This window comes from Callorhinus ursinus, unplaced genomic scaffold (genome assembly GCF_003265705.2).
Source record: "Callorhinus ursinus isolate GAN/ISIS: 27379988/994484 unplaced genomic scaffold, GSC_fseal_2.0 scaffold32, whole genome shotgun sequence".
NCBI classification, from domain to species: Eukaryota; Metazoa; Chordata; class Mammalia; order Carnivora; family Otariidae; genus Callorhinus; species Callorhinus ursinus.
The window spans coordinates 17091973-17103410 of record NW_027397094.1 but is presented as its reverse complement, the minus strand read 5'-3'; the positions used below and the strand labels follow the sequence as shown (position 1 = coordinate 17103410).

The window sequence follows — 11438 nt, the reverse complement described above, 5'->3', positions numbered from 1 at the left end:
CATGTCTAGGCCTTTTCCCAGCTGAAGTGACCTCACCATCTGCTACACCTAGCCAGATCCTATCCACTATTTTGGGTTATAGTGGATGTCTATTTGTTTTCTATGCCAGGTACCTTTTCATGGAACAGCAGTATGGGGGATACTGTGTTTTCCACCCTAGATCCCCACGCCAGGGCTCATGCATTTATTTCCAAGAGTCCAGGACCGTCAGCTGCTGACAGCTCACAGCTGCATCCCTCCCAGCTATAGGGAACAGCTCCCCCCAGGGTTTCTGTCCCCTCCCAGGGATACCCTGCCACCAATGACTGGCTGACTCAGAATTCCTTAAAGGATCTCCTGAGGTGTCAGTTGCAACTTCAGGGTGGGGTGACTTTTCCCTCTGCCAATCCTGCTATCTTCATTCAGAGAGAGAGAGAGAGAGAGATTTTAAGGAATTTACTCACACAATTGTGGTGGCTGCCAAGTCTGAAATCCATAGGGCAGGCCAGCAGCCTGAGAATTCAGGAGTTGATATTGCAGTCTTTTTTTTTTTTTAAAGAAAAGAGTGGAATTTAATCTTTATTTACAGGACACTGCAAGAGAGGAGATTCTACATAGAAATAAGAAACCCACTGAGGAGGAGCTTCATACAGGTTGTACAGTTTGGAACTGGTCAAGTAGAGTTTTGTTGTAAAAAGTGCTACAATAACAAAACACATTTAAAAAGAGTTCTTAGTAGAGAAACAGTAAGACAAACTTCTACCAAACAGAGTACACAACAAACAACTTTCTGCCTCAGCTGTACAATCTAAAAGTTAAAAGTCCCGGGAGTGCCATCCTGAACTTGGAACGTATAGCCTTCAGAGGTAGTTTCTGGCACAACATTCTGATCTTCCTCTTCCTCTACAGAGAAATACTTCTCAATCAAGTTTAATGAAGCTTTGTACACAGACTCATTTTCATGGTTTTGTAGAGCTTCAATTTTGTCCAAACCTCCACATTCTTCAATCATTATACTAAATTTCTCAGTTTCACCTAGTTTCTCAGCAGCCTGAAAGATGTTTGAAATGGCATCCAGAATAACCAGAATAATTTTGGTGTCTTTTGCAGTTAAGAGGTTCATCAATGGTTCTATTATGCCACAGTGAACGAGGTATACAATCTGTTCAACTGTCCCACCACTTGTAGAGTTGGTCACAGCCCAGCTTCCTTTTGTGTCTTAAAGTCTGCCTTAGAGAGAACACCAACGAGGAATGGGACTAATCCATGATTCACAACTTGCTGTATCTGGTCCTGGTGACCAGCTGTAGTGTTTGACATTGTCCATGTAGCTTCCTTCTGAATATTAGTTTTGGGGTTCGTTAGGAGGCTGGGAAAAACAGCAAGTGCTCCTGCATCTATTACAACCTGAGTCTGTTCATCCGTCCCAGTAACGATATTTCCTATGGCTCTTAGTGCAGGAGTCACAATGGGCAATTCAGTAGCTCCTAGAAGCTTCACAAGCTGGGGCACAACTCCTGTTTTCACAATCATTTCAATCCGTTCATTTGGACCATCAGTAAGGTAGGAAATGGACCAGCAGGTATCTGCCAATACTTCTGGATCATCATGATGCAGGAGACGAACTAAGGTAGGAAGAATCTGCTCAACAGCATCTAATGGGGGTGCAGGATTCTTGTTGCGACAAAGGTTTGAAAGTGTCCAAGTAAGTTTACGTAAGTAACCACATGCTAAAGATGACATATCAGGAACTGCAAGGAGAGCCAGTAGTGGGTCAACTGCACCATACTTGATAACCAAGTCTTGAAAAACTGAACCATCACCTGCAATGTTTCCTAGAGCCCATACAGCTTGTTCACTGATGTGGGCATGGGAAGATGCCAACAGAGAAATGAATGCTGGGATAGCACCTCCATCTACCACAGCCTTGGTCTGTTCTGACGTCCCAGAAGCAATGTTAGTGAGAGCCCAAGCAGATTCAAACTGAATGGGACTACAATCAGTTCTGCCCAAGAAGGACACAAATTTTGGAATCAAACCAGCCCAGATTATGTTGTCTATGGGGGGCTGTTTTTCCCTAGAAAGCAGTTTCCTAGCAGCTTGAGTAGCCTGGAGCTGGCTTTCCAAATTGTTGCTATTTATGCCTTTGACAATGTCATCAACAGACCAATTTACAGTGCCCTGGTTGTTGCGGTTTTCCTGTAGTGGAGAGGTAGCATCATCAGGAAACGAGCTTACGTTTCTCCTTTTCAGCATCTGGTCATCCTTCTTAGCTTTCCTTAGCTCCACATTAACTTCTATTCGGCACCGCCTCATTTCTGTACTGTCTTTCCCCTTGTTCTTGAATCTGTTAAGGCGAGCAGCTGGTGAATTAGCATTCTCGTTGGTGGACATGGTTATGAGACAAAGGGAGAAAGCTACACAGCCGGCTCAGGCTTCCACAGGAGGTGGTCCGGGGCGCGCAAGCCGCAGGACAGCTGCCCTCAAAACGTCTACCACGGATCACCCCAAAGACGGTGTGACCCAGGAGTTGATATTGCAGTCTTAAGGAGAACTCCTTCTTCTTCGGGAAAACCTGTCTTAGTTCTCAGTCTTCGTCTTCAACTGATTGGCTGAGGCCCACCCACATTATGGAAACTAATCTACTCTACTCAGAGTCTACTGAATTAAATGTTAATCACATCTAAAAAATATCATCACAGTAACATTTAGACTGGTGGTTAACCAAACATCTGGGCACCATAGTCTAGACAAGGTGACACATGAAATTGACCATCATACCAGACATTCCCCCATGGGATCTGCTGCCATTTCCTGAGGTAACCGCGCATTGAGGGAAAAGGGAGTTCCTAGTCCTTTCAAGGATGTCAGACAAAGGGTCTGGATTGACACTGATATCTGGGGTCCTTGGTAGGTGGCAAAACCCTCAGATTGGTTCTTTGACCTGCAGGGTAAAAGGTATTCGTGTAGGAAAGACCAAGAAGCTCTAAAGTACTCCCACTCCATGCAAAACAGGAAGTAAAAAACAATACTCCGTTCCGTGGAGAATGCTAGAGACGAGTGCAAACTTTAAAAACATAAGGAATGTGGGTGTGATGGTTCTGTGATAATGTAATTCACCAGTCTGGCCTCTGCAAAATATCAATGGATCATGGTCAAACAACAGTGGAGAACCAAAAGCCTAACCAAGTAGCATCACCAAGTACAGCTGCCATGTTGAATGTGGTATCTTTGCTAGGTTAACCTCCAGCATGTAGTATGTGGCCATTGACCTGATGAGTCCGTTCTCATCCACTCCTATTAGGGAAAAGGATCAGAGATGACTCACATTCACATGGGATAGACAACAGTTTACATGTACAGTCTTGCCCCAGGGTTGTGTTAACTTCCTTGCTGTCAGAATGTAGTTCAAAGGGACTGTCTGGATATTCCATGAAATAGCTCATTAGCCCACTATATTGGTGGCATAATGTTAATTAGACCAGATGAGCAAAAGGGGCAGGGGATGGCTCAGCAGCACATTCATTCCAAAAAATGGGAGAAGAATTATATGGAGATTTAGTCCCCTCCCACCTATGGGTGCCTTCCAAAGTAAAGGATGATTTATTGCCTCTCATATACCTCCCACTATTAAAGAAGTACAATGCCTGGTAGGCCATTTGGGGTTCTTTTGGCAGCATACCCCACACTTAAGAAAATTCCACACTCTGATCCATTTACTGAGTGATATGGAAGGCCACGAGATCTGAGTGGGGCCCAGGCAGAAACGGGCTCTGCAGCAGGTCCATCAACAATGATTGTAGCTCTGCTCCTTGGACCATGTGATTCAGAAGACCCAGATACTCAAGTTATTCACAGTGGTAACGGAATGGTGGCTTTGTGGAATTTATGCTAATCCTTAGTAGGAGAATCACAAAGTAGACCTTTAAGATTCTGGAACAGGGCCATGCCACATATAGCAGAGAATGCTAAACCACTTGAAAAACAAACAAACATATTTAGGCACACTATTGGGTCTTGGCAAATGGAACATCTGGTCATGGAGATCAAGTGACCACATGGCCAGAGCTGCCCATTCTGAACTGGATTCTGTAGACTCATCAGGTCATAAGGTCCAGTGGCCCAGCAGCAACCCATCAGAAGGTGGAGACTATACATCTAGATTAAGCACAAGTAGGGTCAGAAGGTACAAGTATATTGTGTGAACAGGTGGTTCATACCCCCTGGGATCCATCACTTTTACACTAGCTTTCCTCCACCTCACAGTAATGGCTGTTAGGGAGGTTCCCTTATGCCCAGGGAAAAGGAAAGGGCCAAGCTGGGTTCATGGATGGCTCAGCTTATGTCAGTTTGTCAAAAACAGATGGCAGGGGGGTGGGAGGATGGGTTAGCCTGGTGATGGGTATTAAAGAGGGCACGTTCTACACGGAGCACTGGGTGTTATACGCAAACAATGAATCAGGGAACACTACTCAAAAACTAATGATGTAATGTATGGTGACTAACATAACATAATAATAATAAAAAAAAAAGTCAAAAAACCCCCACAAAAAAACAGATGGCAGTTGCACTCTCTGGGAGTGGCCCTGAAATGGCAGGGAAGGAACATTCTCTCAGAGGTAGAGATCCAGCCAGCATAGCTGGTCACCCAATTACGGATAAAGAAGAGGCCCAAGGCAAGAACATACAGGGATCCATGGGCAGCCATGAATGGCCCAGCTGGTTCCTCAGGGTCTGGAAGGGGAAGGATTGGAAAGGCAGGGACAAGGAGATCTGGATGGAACCACAAAAGAATATCACACCAAAGAGTGTCTACTGTGGAAGAGGCTTCAAACAATGAGCTAGATAGAGTGACTCTGCAAGTTCGTGTCAACCACTCCAGAGCTGGTATAAGGGCTATGTGAACAGAGTAGCTCCACAGCAGCGATGGAGGTCATACATGCACCCAAGACCAAGAGCTTCCTCTCACCAGTTCTCTTGTAGCTGCTGCTACTGCCGAATGTCAGCAGACCGGCACTGAGCCCTGACACGGCACCATTGTTCCCTTGGTACTATTGATTTGACTGGGACAACACACATTCTCAGTATGAGCTTGCCTGTCCTGTCCATAGGCCTTGGCCATTATCTGAGGACTTACAAAGTATTTATTTCATCCATCTACAGAGAATCCTATCAATATTATTGCAGGCCAAGGGACTTACTTTATAGAAAAGGAAGTAAGGCTGTGTGGTCACAAATAACCCACCTGTCCTGTTAAATATTGCACCACCCAGAAGCTGACAGTCTGAGAGAGAACGCCTCTCAAAGTTGCTGCTTGTAGATGATCCCCTGTGAGGATGCATTGTCATTCTCCAGGGAGCATGTACAGCCGAAATCAATCACCATTACATGCTGATGTGTCCCACAAGGATGAATAGGAGTGGCCACACTTACCAATACTCTCAATGGCCCTTTGGGAGTTTGGGCCTCCCATCTCTATTACTTCAGGATGTGAAGGCAAGGAAAAGGGTCACCATCCCTGCAGGGATTATTGATCTGGTCCTCAGGAAGCGGTAGGACTAATGTTGCATGAGCAAGCAGGGAAAAATATAGTTAGCATCTGAGTGATCCACAAGGAGCCGCCTGGTGCTTCTATGTCCAGTTTTAATGGTAAATGAACATCAGCAGTGATGGCCTGAGAAGGTCATGGTAACCAAGGTCTCACAACCCTCAGGAATAAGAGTCAGGGTCATCCCAATGGCCCCAGCCAAAGTGGGTTGAATCTAGAATGTGTTGGGGAGGAGAGAATGATGACTATCAGTTATAACCTCAAGAGCAACTTACAACCATCTCATGGAAATTTCCCTCAAGACCAGACCAACAAAAATTCTAGAGCTGCTGTTCACATATGGTAGATCTGAGAGGTACAAGAGGTGGACATTTATGGTGTATGCACTGCCCCAGTTGCCCTTTTTAGGGACAGTGTATCCATTCCCCAGCATCTAGGCCTATCAGCTGCGGATGGTTCCCAGCTGTGTCCTTCACTGGGCGTTACCCTCAACTTCAGAGATCTGTCTCACCCAAGGTTACAACCCCTCCCAGGGAAATGACCCAGAACAATGACTGGCTGAAGGGCAGACACAGGGGCCCAGCCCTCTTGTCTCAGCTGGGGGTAGCTCTCAGCTCCAGAGATCCTTATCGGATCAGCTGCGGCCCAGGTACAATAATCCTGCAGGTTAGCTTCTCCCACCGGCCAATCTGCCTTCCTTTCTTCCTTAGAGCTGTGTCCCAAGAGCACTCTCCAAGAAACCTGCACACAGCCTCCCATCTCAGAGTCTGTTTGCGGGGAACCTAACCTATGGCAAGCAGTCACCTTGTTTGAAAGAACTTCTCCCCCAACTCCAGTCACAGGGCCCTAGCATGAGCAGAGTCGTAGCATCCTGACCCCCACTGGCCCAGAGGGAAGTTGTTGTCTCCCACTTGTGGGGAAAGCCAGTCTTCAATAAATGAGAATGAAGGCAAGACTCTTGTCTCTAAGAAGTCACTATTGGGGGTATCCTAGATGCCCTTGTTCCTTCCTTCCTTGGACTTAGTTGTTTAGTTTTCTTTTGAGTCTCGTAGGGGGTTTGAGGGATTTGGGGCTGATCAAGGCAATCGGTATGACCAAGAGAGACAGTAACGTGCAGCTTTATTGAGCGGTGCTTGGACAGAGAGAGTGGCATGAGAGGGGCAGTCCCTCCCTGCATGAGACCATCCAGAGCCGCAATAAGGGGGCCTGATCCAGGAGGGGAGAAGGGAACTTTTGGCGGACAGTGGGATCAAAGAGGAGGCTCTCACGTCTAGGTAATGGCACTTAGCAGCTACACAGGTGGTTTCTGGGTCAGAGAGCTCCAAAGGGCCTTAGCAACTTAGGGCCTTAGAACCATAGATTCTAACTGACCAGTGGCCAACAGATGTGGGATGAAATTTCATGGGGAAGGCAGAGCAGGCAGTCTTGAAATGGCTAAAAATGCATTTGTTTGGACAATTTTAAAGATAAATTGGCTGTGTAAAAATTTGAGCTTGGTGCCAATGGACTTTGAGCTAATGAATCTCAGCCTGCAGTGAGGCAAGAACCTGCAGGCCAATACACAGACACCAGCTTTGGGTCGTTTATGTAACAAGTCTATAAGTGACTATTCTATCCTTCTAAAAAAAAATGCCCCTTTAGTGCGTAAGCTGGTGTGAGATGAGGCTCTGGTAGTCGCAATCAAGAGGTCTTGTCTAACACAAAAGTCTAGCATAAGCCTTACTGTCTTTAGGAAGCTAAACATAGTGATTGATCCTCCTCTCTGGCTGCTGGGGGGTCATGAGGTCCGGATCGTACTCCTCAGTGCATGGTTCTATTTTGCATTATTCTCTTGTAGTTTTGTGTTTTGTCTTGTGTGGCTTCTCTAGCTCATCAGCTCTTTGAGAGCAAGGCCTTCATGATGCTTCACTTTTTAAAAAATATATATATATTTTAAAGATTTTTATTTATTTATTTGACAGAGAGAGCGAGCGAGAGAGGGAACACAAGCAGGGGGAGTGAGAGAGGGAGAAGCAGGCTTCCCACTGAGCAGGGAGCCTGATGTGTGGCTCGATCTGAAGGCAGCCGCTTAACCAACTGAGCCACCCAGGCGCCCCCGTGATGCTTCACTTTTGTCAGGGGCCCTGTGCCTGGAGCTGCCTGGCAGGAGTGACTCCTTCCTTCTCTCTGCAGTTAGGAGCGCTCCCTTCCACGTCCCTGCAGGCCTCAGATTAGCCAGCCTGGGGCCTGGCTTCCTCCATGATCGGAAAGATGTCAGAACGGCCACGCTGCTGCAAAATGCTGCTTGAGTTGCCAAGGGCCTTCTTGGTAGTTGCTCCTTTATATAATTTTTCTTATCACTTCCATTCCTTAGTGCTCACTGATACCTGGGACTTTGAACCACCTGTCTTGTTTTCCCCTCTTACAGGAGATGCTTGGTAACTCAGTCAATCATTCAATAACAAAAAATAAAGGCCAGACTGTGCCTCAGGCATCCCAGCTCTGGTCCAGGGGGTGTGTAGCCTCGGACAGCCTCTCAGCAACTCAATGCATCTGTTTGCTCATCTGTGATGCCATGACACACACAGGTCCAGTGCCTAGATCATCTTGTGTACCTGACAATGTGACGTGCATGCAGCAAGGACCCTTGGGCATCCGAACATACTGCCCCACGATCTCCAGTTTGACTCACAGCTGTACCCCCTCCACTGTCTCTAGCCTCGGCACTGTTTCCTGGCTTGCCCCTACCAGTCCCAAGCCGGCGGTGCCGCCTGGCTCTCGCCTGAGAACCCGTCTGGACTCACGGGGCTCTGATTTAGCATCACACAAATCTTTGAGACTTTAGGCAAATCACTGTGCCTGGGCTTCCTCCCAGAAGACTGAAAACATTACAGAGGTGATATTTAAAATGGGTTCTGCTACTTGCTATGTTGTGAACGGTGTTATTTCGGGGGATAGAGAGCATAGCCATTTTGTCACGCATATAGAGAAGGATTTAAAACTCATGTAATAAATATGGTTATAAGAGTGATCCCCATTTTAAAACATATATAAATGAAAAAGGTTTGCGCGCCTATGGAGAGCAAAGCTCCAGAGCCTCTAGAATCACTGGCTCTTTGCCATGGGAGGGACATTTGCCACTTGGGTATTTTTCTTGGCTCCGTCCGTTTCCATCAGATGGGCATCTACTCAGGGAAGAATGCTGGGATTTTCTGAGTTTGGAGGCGAGCCGGAACATTGGAACTGACCATTTTGGAAGAGCAGCAAAGAGGCTCATACATTTCTCGCTTCCCGCGTGGTGCTGGCAGCTCAGATATTCGGGGGAAAGAACTGGCAGCCGGGAGGCCTATTTTTGGAGGAGGCATGGGGACAGCAACCTCATGAGTCCATGCGAAGATGTTTTTCGCTTTTGAAAATGCTCTTTAATATCTCAGTGTTCCACTTTCCCAGGAATTGAGTAGCTGCGGCTTTTCAGAGGAGCTATAAATAGTCTTCACCAGTTTGGATAAATAATGCAGCAGAATGAGGGTGAGGAGGGCCAGGTACGCTGGGAAACCTGAGGCGGCCAGCCTCGGGAGCAGGGTGTGGGTAGAGAAGAGAGCATCTGAGGCCCAGCTCCTGAAAGGCAAGGGGGAGCGGGGGAGAGGGTGGTACTCCCTGGGGGACTTCAGAATGGATCCGGGGGACTCTGGTGCTCGCTTGGCCTCCTTGCTTGAGGGAATAGCGCTGAGCACAGAAGGGCATCCCGGCAGCTCTGCACATAGGCTAGCGTGGAGGTGTGCCCCCAGGAGCTGCCTTAGCTGCTGTTGGGAAGCTCTGATCTGAGCCGGGGTGACCGCTGTGTGAACCCGGGCTCAGCACTGTCCCCTCGGGACCGGGTCTCTTTCAAAAGGGTCCCTTACCCATCAAGTGGCTCTGAGCGTTTTGAACGACAGTGAATGAGTCCCTCTTGGCAAAGGTAAACAGAATGCAAGAAATTGTTGACCATGTGCCCAGCATCACCTGGGGCCCAGCGATCAGGGACGCTGGCTTGGAATGAGTCAACAACTCAGCAGTGATCCCCCTCCTCCCATACTCCCGAGCCTCTGTTCCTATGACTAGGGAGACATTTGAGGCTCACCATTTTTCTCCTTTGTCTTGGAGAGCTGCACTTCCAACCTGAGGTGACCTCCACCCAGGAGAGGAGGAGCAATGCGCCCTGGGGATGCGGTTTGGCCAAGTTCCTAAGTCAGCCACTTCCATGCCAGGGACCCCTTGGCCTGCTCCTCCAGGGAAGTCCCAGGATGGCCTGTCCCAGGTGCAGAGGTGGGGCACAGAGTTCCTTGTTGCTCAAGCCCACAAGAGAAATGCACTACATGTTGTGCGGCCAATAACATTCTCCAGGGCATGTCGTCTTCTTCTTCTTTCTTTTTCCTCCTCCTCCTCCTCCTCCTCCTCCTCCTCCTCCCCCTCCCCCTCCTCCTCCTCCTCCTCTTCTTCTTCTTCTTCTTCTTCTTCTTCTTCTTCTTCTTCTTCTTCTTCTTCTTCTTCTTCTTCTTCTTCTTCTTCTTCTTCCTCTTCTTCTTTTCTTCTTTTCTTCTTCTTCTTCTTTTCTTCTTCTTCTTCTTCTAAAGATTTATTTATTTGAGAGTGAGAGAGTGAGAGAGAGAGAGAGAAAGAGAGAGAGAGAGCAGGATCAGAGGGAGAAGCAGACACCCCACCGAGCAGGGAGCCCTACGTGGGGCTTAATCCTGGGCCCTGAGCCAAAGGCAGACGCTCAACCAACTGAGCCACCCAGGTGCCCCAGGGCATGCACAGAACTCCTGGATGTTCCGCCACTCATGTGGGAAAAGACATTTGAGTCCCAGAAGACATGGACTCTTGTCAAGAGCTCTGCTCTATAGCCTCGGACAGGGGAGCCACACATATCTGCCCAGCTCCAGTCCTGTTTAAAATCAGAAAACCATAAGTGGGTGCAGGAGTGAGCTCAGGCGTAAAATTGCTGGTCGCTGGTGTAACATGTATATGGCCCATCCCTGGTATAGATTTCCAAACAAAACTTTGGGAGCATCCATGGTGACAGTTAGAGGTCATGGGGGATGTGCTGCATCTGTCCCCTGACTTTACGCCCTTGTCCACATGGGTACACACCAGCAACTGGTGCTGGTGAATCTGGCTGTACGGAAACAAGTTGGGGAGGAGGGAAACCAGAGCCTCTGTGTTTTAATGTGTCATCCTCTTTATTGTTGGTCTTCTCATAGCCATTTTTGGCAGGGTCTGGGGAAGCTGCGCATTCAGATCATGGAGGGTTTCTTTCATGGTGTAGATACCATTCAGTTGCGATTGGAAGAATTGCTTGGGGATGAAGATATACCTAGAAATAACAGGGGCTCACTGGCTGAAATTCATCCTGAGGTCTCATACCAGATCCTTGCAGCAGGATTTGACAAGTCAGGTCCCTGAGAGGAGGGGAACGGATAAAGGATATAGAAGGGGTGACTGTGTCTACCAAATACATGTCCAGCCAGGGCCAACCAGCAGATTGCCCTCTGGGGAGCATCCTTAGTTAAAGACTCAAGTTGCTTCTCCTCACTGGTCTCCTCCTGCCGGGGTGTCAGAGGAGGTTCCTACAAACCTCTTCTGACCTGAGGGAGGACGTGTGAGAACTTTCTGTCCTTGGCCCTGAGGAAGCTCTGTCAACTCTCAGGTGTCAACTGAACACATGCTATGAAGCGTTGCCCTGGATGAGCCAGTGTGGAGGTAGGACCAGTCATGACTAGCCAAGCAATGCCAATGCTAACAAAATCTCCATGGTCCTGAGCAGGTGGTAATATTGTCTTTCCCGCAGTGCCCAGAGAACCACAGCATAGCGCACGCTGGAACCAAACAGGGTGCACCCTCTTGTCCTGCACCTACAGCCCTCCGTGTCTGAGCCCATCCTTCCTCTGCCCCC

At 48.0% G+C, this 11438-nt stretch overlaps 1 pseudogene; it reads right to left on the bottom strand.

Moving 5' to 3' along the window:
- Positions 1-545: 545 nt before the first annotated feature.
- On the bottom strand, positions 546-2477 carry LOC112807820 (importin subunit alpha-1 pseudogene; annotated as a pseudogene).
- Positions 2478-11438: the final 8961 nt, after the last annotated feature.